Genomic DNA, 14,798 nt, shown 5'->3' with positions numbered 1-14,798 from the left:
CGTTGTCTAGGTGCTACACCTCCCCTATATGTAAGCCACGGCTGGGGCTTTTCCAGTCATCAATCTATCAACACGCAGCACGCCTGTGACGGCGTTTCTCTCCTTCCAAGCGCCTCTGAATCTCTCACATGGTATCAGAGCTTAGGGTTCCATGGCAACGAGTTCAAGCACCATCACCAATCCCTTATTCGGCTTCCAAGTGACCGAGAAGCTATCCAAGAACAATCATGCGTCATGGAGAGCGCAGGTCCTCGCCGCGATCCGCGGTGCTGGCTACGAGGGGCATCTCAATGGCAAGACCAAGGCTCCCGATGCTGAAATCGTCGAGAAGAAGACTGACGACACGATCGTCACCAATCCTAACCCAGCGTTTCAGGTGTGGTATTCTCGGGATCAACAGATCCTTTGGCTCATCCTAGCAAGTGCGGGGAAGGAAGTTCAGCCACAAATCATCAGTGCAGAGACGGCGGAACAAGCATGGTCGACCGTGGAGAAAATGTTCTCCGCACAGACCCGTGCCAAAACAATGAATGTAAGGCTTGCCCTCACTACTACGAAGAAAGGTAATATGTCAATCACAGATTATGTTGCCAAGATGAAAGGTTTAGCAGACGAGATGGCTGCTGTCGGTAAAGCACTAGATGATGAAGAACTGGCTGCACATATCTGTAATGGGCTTGATGCCGATTACAATTCTGTGGTGACATCAGTCACCGCTAGGACTGATCCCATATCGATTCCTGAGCTTTATGCTCAACTGCTCAGTTTTGAGACCATGTTGGAACTGCAAGATGGCGGCTCGTATGCTCACGTGGCAAATCGTGGGCGCGGCAATGGCGGCAACAACAACCGTGGCTTGGGCACTTTCCATGGCCGTGGTCAGCGTGGGCGTGGCCAGGTGCGTGGCCGAGGAAGCAATGCGCTGAAGCAACGCAATGGAGGGCGGCAACCGCGACCAGATGCAGCAAGTATGTCTGAAGATGTGTCACTTTGTCAAATCTGTTTCAAAACAGGTCACAGGGCAGCCCGGTGTTGGCATCGTTTTGATGAGAACTACGTCCCAGAAGAACGCCATGTCAACGCTGCCATCACCATGAACGCGTATAATGTCGACACCAACTGGTACACCGACACGGGAGCAACAGATCATATCACAAGTGATCTGAACAAGTTGACGATGAGGGAGAAGTATCATGGAAATGACCAGATTCACACTGCATCTGGTTCAGGTATGGAAATCAAATATGTTGGTCATACTACTGTTCCAACTCAACTCCGTAATTTACATCTAAACAATGTTCTTCACGTCCCTGAAGCTAAAAAAATTTAGTCTCTGTTCATCGCCTTGCTAAAGATAACTCTGCCTTTGTTGAGTTTCATCCTGATTTTTTCCTTATCAAGGATCAGGCTACAAGGAAAACGATTCTTAAGGGGCCATGTCGTCGTGGACTGTATCCCCTTCCTGCTGATCATCAAGTCAAGCAGGCGAATGCTGTTGACAAGCCAGCTGTGTCTAGATGGCATAATCGTCTAGGCCATCCCTCGCTTCCTGTTGTTACCAGAGTCATAGACAGTAATAATCTTTCTTGTTCCTCTGTGTCCAATAAAAACTCAGTTTGTGATGCTTGCCAACAAGCAAAAAGTCATCAGTTACCTTACAGTAGATCTGTTAGTTCTACTAGTTTTCCCTTGGAACTTGTTCATTCAGATGTCTGGGGTCCTGCGGTTGAATCTGTTGGCAGGAAACGCTACTATGTTAGTTTTGTTGATGACTTCAGTCGGTTTACGTGGATTTATTTTCTTAAGTATAAATCTAAAGTTTTTCAAAAGTTCCATGAATTCCAAAAATTGGTTGAACGACAATTTGATAGAAAAATTCTTGCTATGCAAACCGATTGGGGCGGAGAATATCAAAAATTAAATAGTTTTTTCTTCCAAGTTGGCATCATTCATCATGTATCATGTCCCCATACACATCAACAAAATGGGGTCATTGAGCGTAAGCATCGTCACATAGTTGAAGTTGGGTTATCTCTTCTAGCTCATGCATCTATGCCACTGAAATTTTGGGATGAAGCTTTTATGGCTGCCACATTTCTTATTAATCGCTTGCCTAGCAAAGTCATTAATAATGACACACCTTTTGATCGATTACTCCAACAAAAACCGGAGTACTCTTCTCTTCGTATCTTTGGTTGTGCCTGTTGGCCCAACCTTCGACCCTATAATCGTCATAAACTTGAACTTCGTTCCAAGCAGTGTGTCTTTATTGGTTATAGTAACCTTCACAAAGGCTACAAGTGCCTTGATATTAAATCTGGTCGAGTATATATTTCTAGAGATGTAATATTTGATGAAGAAGTTTTTCCCTTCTCTACTGCTTATTCCAACGCCGGTGCCCGTCTTCGTGTAGAAATTGCACTTCTTCCACCTGGCCTTGTACCTTCTCTTGAGACGGAATAGATAGTTGATCACATGTTTGATTCCATTAACCAAACTACTAATGGTGAGCATGCAGCATATGATCACAGGGGGAGCTCCTTGCCTCCCAGCACGAGAACTGAAGAAGATATGGTGTCCACTCCTGTTGACACTGCAAGAGAAGATATCACCTCTGCTGTCGTTGTGGCACCTCAGGTGGATGCCATGCACACTCCGTTGACTGTTGCTGGCATGGGGGGAACAGATTCTGTCGCGGCAGAATCCGACAGCTTGCCTGCACCAGAAGATGGATCCTCTGCGGCTGCACCAGCGACTGCATCAGAGACTCCTACACCACCTGGACCACGAACTCGACTTCGTGATGGCATTCGCAAGCCTAAAATCTATACAGATGGTACGGTCAGGTATGGATGTTTCACAGCCTCTGGTGAACCACAGTCTCTCGATGAAGCTTTGAACAGTAAAGACTGGAAACTAGCTATGGATGCGGAACATAATGCCCTGATCAATAATAAAACTTGGCACTTAGTACCACCAAAGAAAGGTATCAATGTCATTGACTGTAAATGGGTATATAAAGTCAAACGAAAATCAGATGGGAGTTTGGATAGATACAAAGCTAGGTTGGTAGCAAAGGGGTTTCGACAACGCTATGGTATTGACTATGAAGACACTTTTAGCCCAGTCGTAAAACCAGCCACAATTAGAACTATCCTATCTGTTGTTGTTTCTAGAGGATGGAGTTTACGTCAATTAGATATTCAAAATGCCTTTCTCCATGGGTACCTAGAAGAAGATGTGTATATGAAACAACCACCTGGTTATGAGGACAAGTCAAAGAATGGGTATATTTGCAAACTTGATAAGGCATTGTATGGACTTAAACAGGCACCAAGGGCGTGGTATTCACGACTGAGTAATAAGCTGTGTCAGTTGGGCTTTAAAGCATCAAAGGCTGATACATCTCTGATTTATTATCATAAAGGTTCTGTCACCATATATATTTTGATTTATGTTGATGACATAATTGTTGCTAGCTCTACTCAGGAAGCCACAACATGCCTATTACAGGACTTGGGAAAGGAATTTGCACTCAAGGATCTAGGGGATCTTCACTTCTTCCTTGGTATAGAGGTAAAGAAGATAAATAATGGAATTCTGCTAACACAAGGAAAATATGCTAAAGATGTGTTACAGCGTGCAAATATGATGGAGTGCAAACCGGTTAGCACACCATTGTCCACCTCAGAAAAAATATCAGCTCACGAAGGTGATCCTCTTGGTCCCAAAGATGCCACAGCTTACAGGAGCATTGTAGGAGGCTTGCAATACTTGACCTTGACTCGGCCAGACATTTCCTTTGCTGTGAATAAGGTTTGCCAATACTTACATGCACCTACTACTGTTCACTGGGCTGCAGTAAAGAGAATACTAAGGTATCTCAAACATACTATGGAAATTGGTCTTAAAATTTGTAAGTCACGCTCTCTACTTGTAAGTGCATTTTCAGATGCAGACTGGGCAGGAGATCAAGATGACAGACGATCGACTGGGGGATTTGCCGTGTTCTTAGGATCTAATCTTATTTCTTGGAGTGCTAGAAAGCAACCTACAGTATCAAGATCAAGCACAGAAGCTGAATACAAAGCAATTGCTAATGCCACCGCTGAGGTAATGTGGATACAAACTCTGCTATGTGAGTTGAACATTCAAGCACCAAAACAGGCAAAATTGTGGTGTGACAATATGGGTGCTAAGTATCTGTCGGCAAACCCAGTGTTCCATGCTAGAACAAAACATATCGAGGTAGATTATCATTTTGTTCGTGAACGAGTAGCAAGAAGACTACTTGACATTGAACATATTTCTACAAAAGATCAAGTTGCTGATGGCTTTACTAAACCACTGTCTGTGCGGAACTTGGAGATGTTTAAGAACAATCTCAACTTAGGAAGTTTCAATTGAGGGGGAGTATTAGAGTATGTATGCTGTGACAGAGTGTAACCGTGTACACCAAAGATAGAAGAGGCAAGGAGATATGGTAGCTAGCGCTGTAAAAGGAAAAGAGATAATCTGTTACTATCTTTACCTCCTTAATTATCTCCTGGCCGTTGTCTAGGTGCTACACCTCCCCTATATGTAAGCCACGGCTGGGGCTTTTCCAGTCATCAATTTATCAACACGCAGCACGCCTGTGACGGCGTTTCTCTCCTTCCAAGCGCCTCTGAATCTCTCACATGTATAACGTAGACGCGATAACATTTCTATCGTAGCTTCGATCTCGGCGTTTCTTTTCCTCGTTTGACCGTAAAAGCGAACGCTATTTTGTATTGCACATATTTTTCCTTGTATGGTGTATTGTTCCTTTTTGTTTCAATAATGTTGAATGTGTGTTCGCACTCGCTAAGATAACGTTCTGTCCGCGGAGTCCGAAGAAGTCGCAGGAGAAGCCCCTGAGCAGCAACAGTTTGGTGAAGGCAAGGGTTATCTGACCTATTATGTCCTATTTACTTTGTAATTCATTGTCCCGCATATTATGATTAACCTAATTATTGAATAGCTTTCTATTTATCCTGTCCTTGATTACCTTTTTGGGTTGGGTTATTATAATCAGCTACATGCTAGTGTTTTAACCTAAACAATGAACATGATCAAAATTACTCTATGATACTATAATTCATTATGATTATGAACTTGTGGCATTTTAGTTGGCTCGGGTTGTTCCCCGAGTACCTCTCCGTAAGGACCTATTCGTTGAATGACCACCTGGATAACAGTACAAGCATGAGGGTGGTATAGGACGCCCTTAGCTGATTAATTGGAGGAACCTGGGGTGTAGTTTGCGTCGCTGTTGTGCCGTCAATGGAGGCTGGGACATGGGTGCCGAGATTCATTCAATTTGGTTTTGTTAGTCACCCACCTTAGGGAGGAGTAATGTGTTTGTACGACTGAAAAAACCTAACGGGCGGCTACACACCAGGAGAATCTTTGTAAAGGCTACACTGTGAAACCTTGCCGACTCACCTTGGTAGTGTTTGAGGGTTTGATCGACCCGAGGCAAAAAGGGTTCACGACTCGTGGGTAAAGTGTGCAACATCTACAGAGTGTTAGAAACTGGTATATCAGCCATGCTCACGGTTACAAGCATCCTTGGGATCCTCTTTGATTAAAGATACTCTGGATTCATTTATGTTGATAGTTTAATGATGATGATTATACTTATGATATCTGGTGCTTTCCTCTCTAAGAAGGTGCTTTATTCTCTGAATGTCAACTTGGGTTTTATGATAAAAATTGGCTTCTACTAATGATATATACCTAACCAACTAAAAGCAACTGCTTTGAGCTTAACCCCACATACAGCTAGTCCACTTCAACCAAATGGGACATTTATTGAGTACGTTGATGTGTACTCAACCTTATTTAAACACCAAACACCTAAAACCCTAAACCCTAAGACCCTAAACTTAATATGTTTATGTTTTACTTGCGGATCCTATTAGCTCTAATCTTATTCTTATGCTTACTGTGTGTTTTGTAGATGGCTTGCCTTTGGCACACAACACCCAAATCAGTGATTCCTTTCCTGCCCTCTTGTCTTGTGGAGCGTCCGCTTCACCGCACAGTGACCGATCAGTCGACTCACTTGGAGAGGCTGCACCACCGCCTTCTTGAGGAGCAGGAACATCGGCGACAGGAGAAAGAGCAACAGGATTCTTCTTCCCCACCACAGCAGAAGGTGGAGCCGATGAGGCGTCTCTCCCCTGTGCCCTCGCTAGAGATGCCCCCTGCACAACCATAGGGCATCCCGACTGCAGGAGGAGCCGCTGGAGGAGATCCTGACGGAGACGATGACGGTGGCAGATCAAGCCATAGCACCACACTTTCTAAGGAGCAGGAGCTAGAAGGATGGATCGCTCGACCCATCACTCATGATGCCACTCGCGGTTGTCACTTTCACGACACACTCGACACCTTGTTGTGTCGGGCTATGGACCGACACACCTGGTCGATCGAGTACTGTTGTGTAGTCTATCAGCATAGTCGCGGGACGTACCTGGACTGCTGGGAGGCTACTTGTTTGGTGCGTCGTTTGGAGGATGACCTCTAGGGTGTAGACGTCTGCTCAGAGCACTATTCTATCTCTAAGAGGGACACTGCAGAGGCAGCCATGCAGGATGCTGCACACACGTGCAATTTCGCAGTATTTCTCGTTGTTCAGTGGGGAGGCTGACGGTCTTAACCTGAAATTGTAATACCATATTGTAAAACCTAATGAAGGAGAGTTGCTTCCTTAGTGGTTTTGCATTCCACTCACTACAACATGAAAGCATCTTATGTAAGTCAACGAATAACTAATAAAAATATATTCTAAGCATCATGTTGAAGTTTTGTGTGTGCATTGAATAATAATAATAGTGAAATTAATAAGAATATAGTAAAGATTTGAGAATTTAGATTTGTCCTAAAGGCACAATTTAGGAAATTGAAAATGACATAGAAAAGGAAAAGAGAAGAAATATTGTATAGAACAAAGTAAAGGTATAAATAATTTAAATTATCCCATGATATGTTCAAAATAAACATCTTAATGTGAAGACATATTTGTCACCAAGATTTGGATTCTAATTGGAATTTAAGTTTGAAAATAAAATGGAAAAGAAAAAAAGAATAGCAAAGGATTAAATAAAATCAGAATACACTGCGTGGACTTGCTGGGGACTTGTTCTCAAATGCTATGAATTAAGAACAAGGCAACATAAAATGTTAAATATCAAAGCCCTTCGTCCTTCGAAGCATTATTTCCCTTTGGATATAATGGATTTCGGACGAAGGTTATGAAGGTCACACCTTCATAATCATGATGAAAGGTAAGAAAGATTCATACCTAAAATAATATGATTACTTTGAACATTAATTCATTTCTATTTATTTTACTTATATAAACGACAACAAATTACAAATATACCTTCAGCTTGAAGGAAAGTAAGGGTACAAGCGTGATGCCAATGCCAAGTCAGCGTGAACAGTACGGGAGTACTGTTCATCTATTTATAGGCACGGGACGCAGCCCATGTAAAATTACATTAATGCCATTTGCTTTTATCAATAACTCTATAGTAATTCTCCAAGGTCTAATTTGACTTTTCATCTTTAAGTCGGTTTCCCTTTTATGCTGTCATGCCAAAGTTTTTCTGCACATAGCTTCGTGATCGTTTCATCCTTCGTCACAATCGTCTTCCATTTCAGTCAAGCTTTGTCTTGACCATGCTTTTGTATACCCGCAACCTGATTCCGAAGATACCTGCTCGCATACTTGGAAAACATTGTCAAATTATGTTTTTGAGGACCTTCGGAAGCCAAAGGCCCCCAACAGTAGCCCCTCGCAATATTAATTTGCTATAATGATAAATTCATATTGCGATATGGACGAAGGCCTTAAGCCGAAGGTCCGAAAAAACACCTTCTCTTTGCTAGAATAGCAACAGTCTTTGACAAGCGGGACCCTCCAGTATTCAACGCACTGGGTGTATAAATAAGAGCTCATCCCGAGTTTATTTAGCACACTCTCTTGCCAACTGCTTTTACTCACCCAACTACTAGCCTGCGCGCAACAACACTTGCTTGGCCTTTTGGATTTTTAAGCTTCGGTTTCGAGAGCACTTTCTCAGCGTTTGCAAGGATGTCTGAGGATAAAAAAGTTGTTATTGATTCGAAGCTAAGTCTTTCTGAGGAGATGCATCTGGGCTTTCTTCAATCAATGTCGAAGACTAATACAGAAAAGATTACTAAAGAAACTTTGGAGGGTTTGTATGAAGATACTGGTGACAGTGACAGTTATGATGTAGAAAGTGGGGGCGAAGACTCCGAAGATCGACCGTGGCGACTGAGTCACACAATCTTCGGCAAATCGAGCATTAAGCAGAGTCATCTTGATACCATGAAAGGAAGATATTTTCGAGACATGTCTATTGTGAGGGCGGATATTGGGGAGAAAACTGTGCCTACTCCCGAAGAAAATGAAGTCGTAGTATTCCGAAGCTTCTTGAAAGCTGGACTACGATTTCCCTTAAGCAGTTTTATTGTGGAAGTACTGAAGGTATTTGAAGTCTACCTTCACCAACTCACTCCCGAATCAATCATAAGGATGGGCATCTTCGTCTGGGCCGTGAGGAGCCAAGGTTTGGAACCAAATGCTAAAAGTTTTTGCAACATACATGAGTTGTTGTACGAGACAAAACCTTGGGGCAAAGAGCAGTATCACAACAATTTTGGCTGCTACAGCTTCGGCGCCCGATCTAGGTCAAGTTGCCCCGTGCCAACCTTTCGGAAAAGATGGCCCGACAACTGGATGACAGAATGGTTTTATGTGAAGAATGATTTAAAAATCCGGGAAGATATTAAAGGTATCATTATGCGCCCTGTTTGGCAACGCTTCGGCCTTCGGAGGCCGAAGGTGGTGATGGATGAAACAGCCGAAGAATGCCAAAGAGCCATCGGCGCAGTGTGCTCTTTTATTGGGACAAGGGATTTAATGCAAGAACATATTGCCTTCAGAGTATGGCCACTTGCAGATAACTGGGAAATGCCGCAGGAAACCGTTAAAGAACCTGACGAAGGTGGGCTAGTCAGGCTAAAATACACATTCAAGTACGAAGATAAATTCGTTGAGCCAGATGATGACTGGCTAAAAAGCATTGAGACTGTAAGTGATGAACTGCTTGGGGTATACTCAAAGGCTGAAGATACTGCATTATCAGCGGCCTTCGGAGGCCAAAGGAAGAAGAGGCTCAACCGAGTATTTGACGCAATTGGGTTTGTCTACCCCGACTACCATTATCCAGTGCGGGGTCAAAAAAGAAAGAATTCTTCCTCTGCGAAGGAAACTACTTTAGCCGCTCCTAGTGAGCCGGCGTCGAAGAGGAAAAGGGTAAAGGTTCTCACACACTGGCCATGTTATATTGAACTGGCCACAGTGCCTGAGTTCGCTGGTGAGACCTCTTCGGCCACCGAAGCTAAAGAATCAACTCTGCTGCCAGAAATCGAAGAGTTGGCCGAAGTGCCAGCAACAGAAAAGATAGAAGAACCAAGGACTGAAGAAGCAAAAACATTAGAAGTTTTAAGTCCTTCAGCAAAAATTGAGATAGGAAAAAGCCAGAAGGGTCCAACAGTGACCCCGAAAAGAAAAATGATGGTTAATGTGTTAGATGTTTTGGAGACAATTAAATCTTCAAGCATAACTCCAAAGAAAACTGTTGAAACTACTGAAGTGTCTACTGAAGCCTTTGTTGCTAAAGCTTCGAAGCAACAATTTGAAACTGAAGTTGGGCCTTCAGAGCCCACCAAGGTAAAACCTTTGGAAGCCGAGGAAATAAAAATGTCAGAGCCAATTTTGGTTGAAGAAATTGACACTGCTGCCCCCGAAGCACCTTCCAAAATATGCGATTATATTGTGTGACATGCTTCGAGGAAGAAATTATCTGAAGAAGAGATTTTTGAAGCTAATCACTATGCCAGAGAACTGAAATATCCGAAGGGGGCACTAGTGTTCAATGGGACAGACGAAGATGACTTCCTATACTGCCTTCCTGACAACAAAGAATTATCTGTCTGCCGGGAGATGGCTAGAAGTATGGAGTTTCCGAAGCTTGAAGCTGGACTCTGCGCTATGACGAAGGACGATCTTGCGGATAGCCTTGCATATAATAGTCTGAAGGTGTGAGAATTGTATATTTTGAAATTTACAATTTCTGAATCATTCTTTTATTCTTATACTAATTCTTTTTTCATATAGGGTTTAATATTGAGCAATGCTTTGAGAGCGCAAAAGAATGACGAAGACGAGAGCTATAATATTGCTTTCAACAACCTACGAGCAGAGGTTATCAAGTTGAGGAACGAAGCTTTGGAAAAAGATAAAATTCTGCTTACACTAGTGGATAAAATAAAGGAAGACGAAGCTACCTCTAAGGCTCAAGCTGAAGCCCAAAAACGCGAAATTCAGGATCTTCAGAAACAACTGGCCAGAGCTAAAGAAGAACGCATACTAGAAGAAACAAAACGAGAACTTAGTGATCAATGGGCAAATCATTTGGAAATAAATGTTGAAGAGTTTCGTGCTTCCAAAAAAAGGTACTATGATAAATCCATAGAGTGTATTAAGAAGATAAAATCCAGCTTCACCAGCGTTGGCGCATTCTCTAGCGAAGAAAATTTCACAAGGGGGAATCCAGAAGGCCCGATTGAATGGATCAGTCACGAAGCTGAGGCCTTCGAGGAAATCTTGAATAGCCGCGGAGACATATGTGCTTTTTTAGGCGCCAGGGGGATGGCTACTGTTTTGGAAAGAAAAGGCTGTAATCATGTGAAATCTTTAGCGCAATCCGAAACTGCCTTGTCTTCCGAAGATATAAAGGACCCCTCGGCCGAAGCAAGCCTGGTTGGTGGAAAAATTTTCACCGACATTTGGGACAATGGCGGCCGATAAATGGCTCAAGAAATCATTCAAAGAAGCGAAAAAGGCATCCATGATGCTAGGAAGATAGCAGAGGCTGCTGAGAAAAGTGCAGAGCCCGAAGGGCAATTAGGTATTAACTAGTGGTTTTTATTCTGTTGTAATTTTTGATTTCAGACTTTGTTCGCGGTTTGTAATAGTAATATAGCCGTATCTTCTCCTCCCTCAGAACCTGCTATGGCATCTTCGGGCCCCCACCTGAAGGGGGACGACGAAATTAGAAAAATGGCCGAAGCCATCATGGACAAGGTTGTCGATCAGCTACTGAACGAAGCTGCAGAAGTAGTTCTTAAGGAAGATTAGATGCTATTGTAAAAATATTTGGAATGTAACATGTGTAATACATTGTAATTTTGAATGTAATATATAATCTATTTATAGTTCAATTCTTTACGATGCATGAAATTTTGCATACATACCGTTATTTGAGCCTTCGGCGAAAAAACACCTTCCCTTCTTTTCATGCTTCGTGAAGAAAATCTTTTATATATCACAAGAATTTCCATGCTTCTCTGATGAGAAATATCCAAGCTTCGTGAAAATATTCTCCGAAGCTATAAAAAACGTTTTATGTTGTCTCTCTAATGAAGCTACACTTCTTCTCAATTTATCCTGTGCCTTAGCACAATTTTCTCTTTTTCAAAACATTCTCCGAAGATCAATACTGTATCCCCTTCTTGTTCCACATGCAATATGCTGTATGATGCTTATGTTATGCAAAATGATGTGATGATGTTATGTTATGCAAAATGATATTTGTGCCAAAGATACACACATCCCTGCAATAGAGCACACAATCTTTTTATATCAGCGCTGACTTTTCGCTGTAAGCCTCCCTTAGGAGCTTCTTCGCCTTTTACTTTTAGCGGAATCAGCGTTTATTTTTCGCTGTAAGCCTTCCTTAGGAGCTTCTTCGCCTTTTACTTTCAGCGGAATCAGCGTTTATTTTTCGCTGTAAGCCTCCCTTAGGAGCTTCTTCGCCTTTTACTTTCGGCGGAATCAGCGCTTATTTTTCGTTGTAGGCTTAGAAAACTTACACTGCGCTCCCTTAGGAACGACTTTTTACTGCTTCGAATAAATTGCACTATGTCCCTTAGAACAAATTTTTGATAATTCAAAGGTCCTTCGTGCCACCATAAATTCGTATGCTTCGGCAACTCAAGCCTATGGAGAAGATATATTTTCATTATGGCAAAAGGCGAAACTATTACAAGAAATTGAAAAACGATAAAAAACACTTAAACTTCCCATAATTGTTCCTTATTAACAAAAAAGTAATACTGAATGTAAAAATGTGAAAAAACTGCTGCCGAGGTAGGATATTTGTCAGTAAATGTGCTTCGACTCTGGCACAGTGCTATTGACTGTGCGAGCTTCAGACTCTTCTCTGAAGTCCCTCTGAAGATGAGTGTGCTGACTCCCTTCTGGTTGCTGTCCTCACTGCGTTGGTGGTGGCGGTGGAGGCTGTTGCCAGGATGCTTGGGGTTGACTTGCCGAAGCAACAGAAGCTGCAGAGTGATTGCCTACATATTCTGGAATGTAAGGCGAATGGTACGAAGCAGTATGCATGACCTGCTTCGGCTGACTCTGTTGTGCTGCAGCTTCTGCTATCTCCTTTTGCTTCTGGATGGTGACGTGGCACATCCTGGTGGTATGGCCCTTGTCTTCACCACAGAATAGACAGTAAATTCTTCTTGGCTGATCCCCAAATCTTCCCCCGAAGCCCCTGGCGCCTCTCCCCTTGGCGCTGGTGGCCGAACAGAGCTTTGCTGTTGCCCCGAAACTTGCGAAGAGTATTGTGGCCTTTGTTGTTGGCTCCCTCTATCATCACTTTGAGTGGAGTTATGAATTGACCTGACGTGCCTCGGATGAAATCTTCCTCCGAAGCCCCTGGTCATTTCAGAGAACCTGAATGCCTCCTCCCTTCTTTGGCGGAAGTCATTGTCAGCTCGGATATACTCGTCCATCTTCTGGAGCAGCTTCTCCAAAGTTTGTGGTGGCTTCCTGGCAAAGTATTGCGCTGAAGGTCCCGACCGAAGTCCCTTAATCATGGCCTCAATGACAATTTCATTGGGCACTGTTGGCGCCTGTGCCCTCAGACGCAGAAACCTTCGGACATACGCCTGGAGGTATTCTTCGTGGTCCTGGGTACACTGGAATAAAGCTTGAGCAGTAACTGGCTTCGTCTGAAACCCTTGGAAGCTGGTTATCAACATATCCTTCAGCTTCTGCCAAGAGGTGATTGTCCCTGGCCGAAGAGAGGAGTACCAGGTTTGAGCGACACTCTTGACGGCCATGACAAAAGACTTTGCCATGACTGCAGTATTGCCACCATATGAAGATATGGTTGCTTCATAGCTCATCAAGAATTGCTTCGGGTCTGTATGACCGTCGTACATGGGGAGCTGGGGTGGCTTGTAAGACTGGGGCCATGGTGTAGCCTGCAATTCTGTTGATAGAGGAGAAGCATCATCAAAAGCAAAATTTCCATGATGGAAATCTTCATACCAGTCGTCCTCATTGTAGAAGCCTTCCTGATGAAGCTCTCTGCGCGGAGGCCTTCGGTTCTGGTCATCTTGAACAAGATGACGAACCTCTTCCGAAGCTTCATCTATCTGTCTCTGAAGATCAGCTAAACGAGCCATCTTCTCCTTCTTTCGTTGCACCTGTTGCTGAAGGATCTCCAGGTTTTGGATCTCCTGATCCAAGTCGTCCTCCGGAGGCATTGGACTAGTGGCCTTCCTCTTCTGGCTTCGGGCCTCCCTAAGAGAAAGGATGTCCTGATTGGGGTCCAACGGTTGCAGAGTGGCAGCCCCTGTCGCTGAAGCTTTTTTCGGCGGCATGACGAAGGTGATGTTTGCCGAAGGTGTTCAAAGCTCAAGAAATGGAAGTGAGTTCACCGGAGGTGGGCGCCAATGTTGGGGACTTGTTCTCAAATGCTATGAATTAAGAACAAGGCAACATAAAATGTTAAATATCAAAGCCCTTCGTCCTTCGAAGCATTATTTCCCTTTGAATATAATGGATTTCGGACGAAGGTTATGAAGGTCACACCTTCATAATCATGATGAAAGGTAAGAAAGATTGATACCTAAAATAATATGATTACTTTGAACATTAATTCATTTCTATTTATTTTACTTATATAAACGACAACAAATTAAAAATATACCTTCGGCTTGAAGGAAAGTAAGGGTACAAGCGTGATGCCAATGCCAAGTCAGCGTGAACAGTACGGGAGTACTGTTCATCTATTTATAGGCACGGGACGCAGCCCATGTAAAATTACATTAATGTCCTTTGCTTTTATCAATAACTCTATAGTAATTCTCCGAGGTCTAATTTGACTTTTCATCTTTAAGTCGGTTTCCCTTTTCTGCTGTCATGCCAAAGTTTTTCTGCACATAGCTTCGTGATCGTTTCATCCTTCGTCACGATCGTCTTCCATTTCAGTCAAGCTTCGTCTTGACCATGCTTTTGTATACCCGCAACCTGATTCCGAAGATACCTGCTCGCATACTTGGAAAACACTGTCAAATTATGTTTTTGAGAACCTTCGGAAGCCGAAGGCCCCCAACAGGGCTCATTTTCAGCTTCTGGCCAACCTGGTTCCTTCGTCCACGCGACCCATTCGGCCCAGCCGCGCCAAATTCCGCTCGGGTTGCCCACTAGCCCTCTCACTGTCACTTTGGGCCCGCTTGCCGGTCGCTGCTGGTTCCTCGCGCAAGGATCGCTGCCAGGTGGGGTTAGCTCGTCAGACGATGTGGACGCGCCACCAACGGAATCTGCGGTCCACGCGGATCGTCCGGCGTTGCTGGTCGGAGAAATCGTGGGGCGCGTG

General features: G+C 43.6%; 1 non-coding gene across 1 annotated transcript; it reads left to right on the top strand.

Annotated features, from left to right (window-relative positions):
- Positions 1-634: 634 nt before the first annotated feature.
- Positions 635-773, top strand: LOC111589821 (small nucleolar RNA Z247). The gene has a single exon (XR_004851657.1). It is a non-coding gene; the product is annotated as a small nucleolar RNA Z247 (small nucleolar RNA).
- Positions 774-14,798: the final 14,025 nt, after the last annotated feature.

The sequence above is a fragment of the Zea mays genome, chromosome 7 (assembly GCF_902167145.1).
Source record: "Zea mays cultivar B73 chromosome 7, Zm-B73-REFERENCE-NAM-5.0, whole genome shotgun sequence".
Taxonomy (NCBI): domain Eukaryota; kingdom Viridiplantae; phylum Streptophyta; class Magnoliopsida; order Poales; family Poaceae; genus Zea; species Zea mays.
This window is presented reverse-complemented; position numbering and strand designations above follow the sequence as displayed.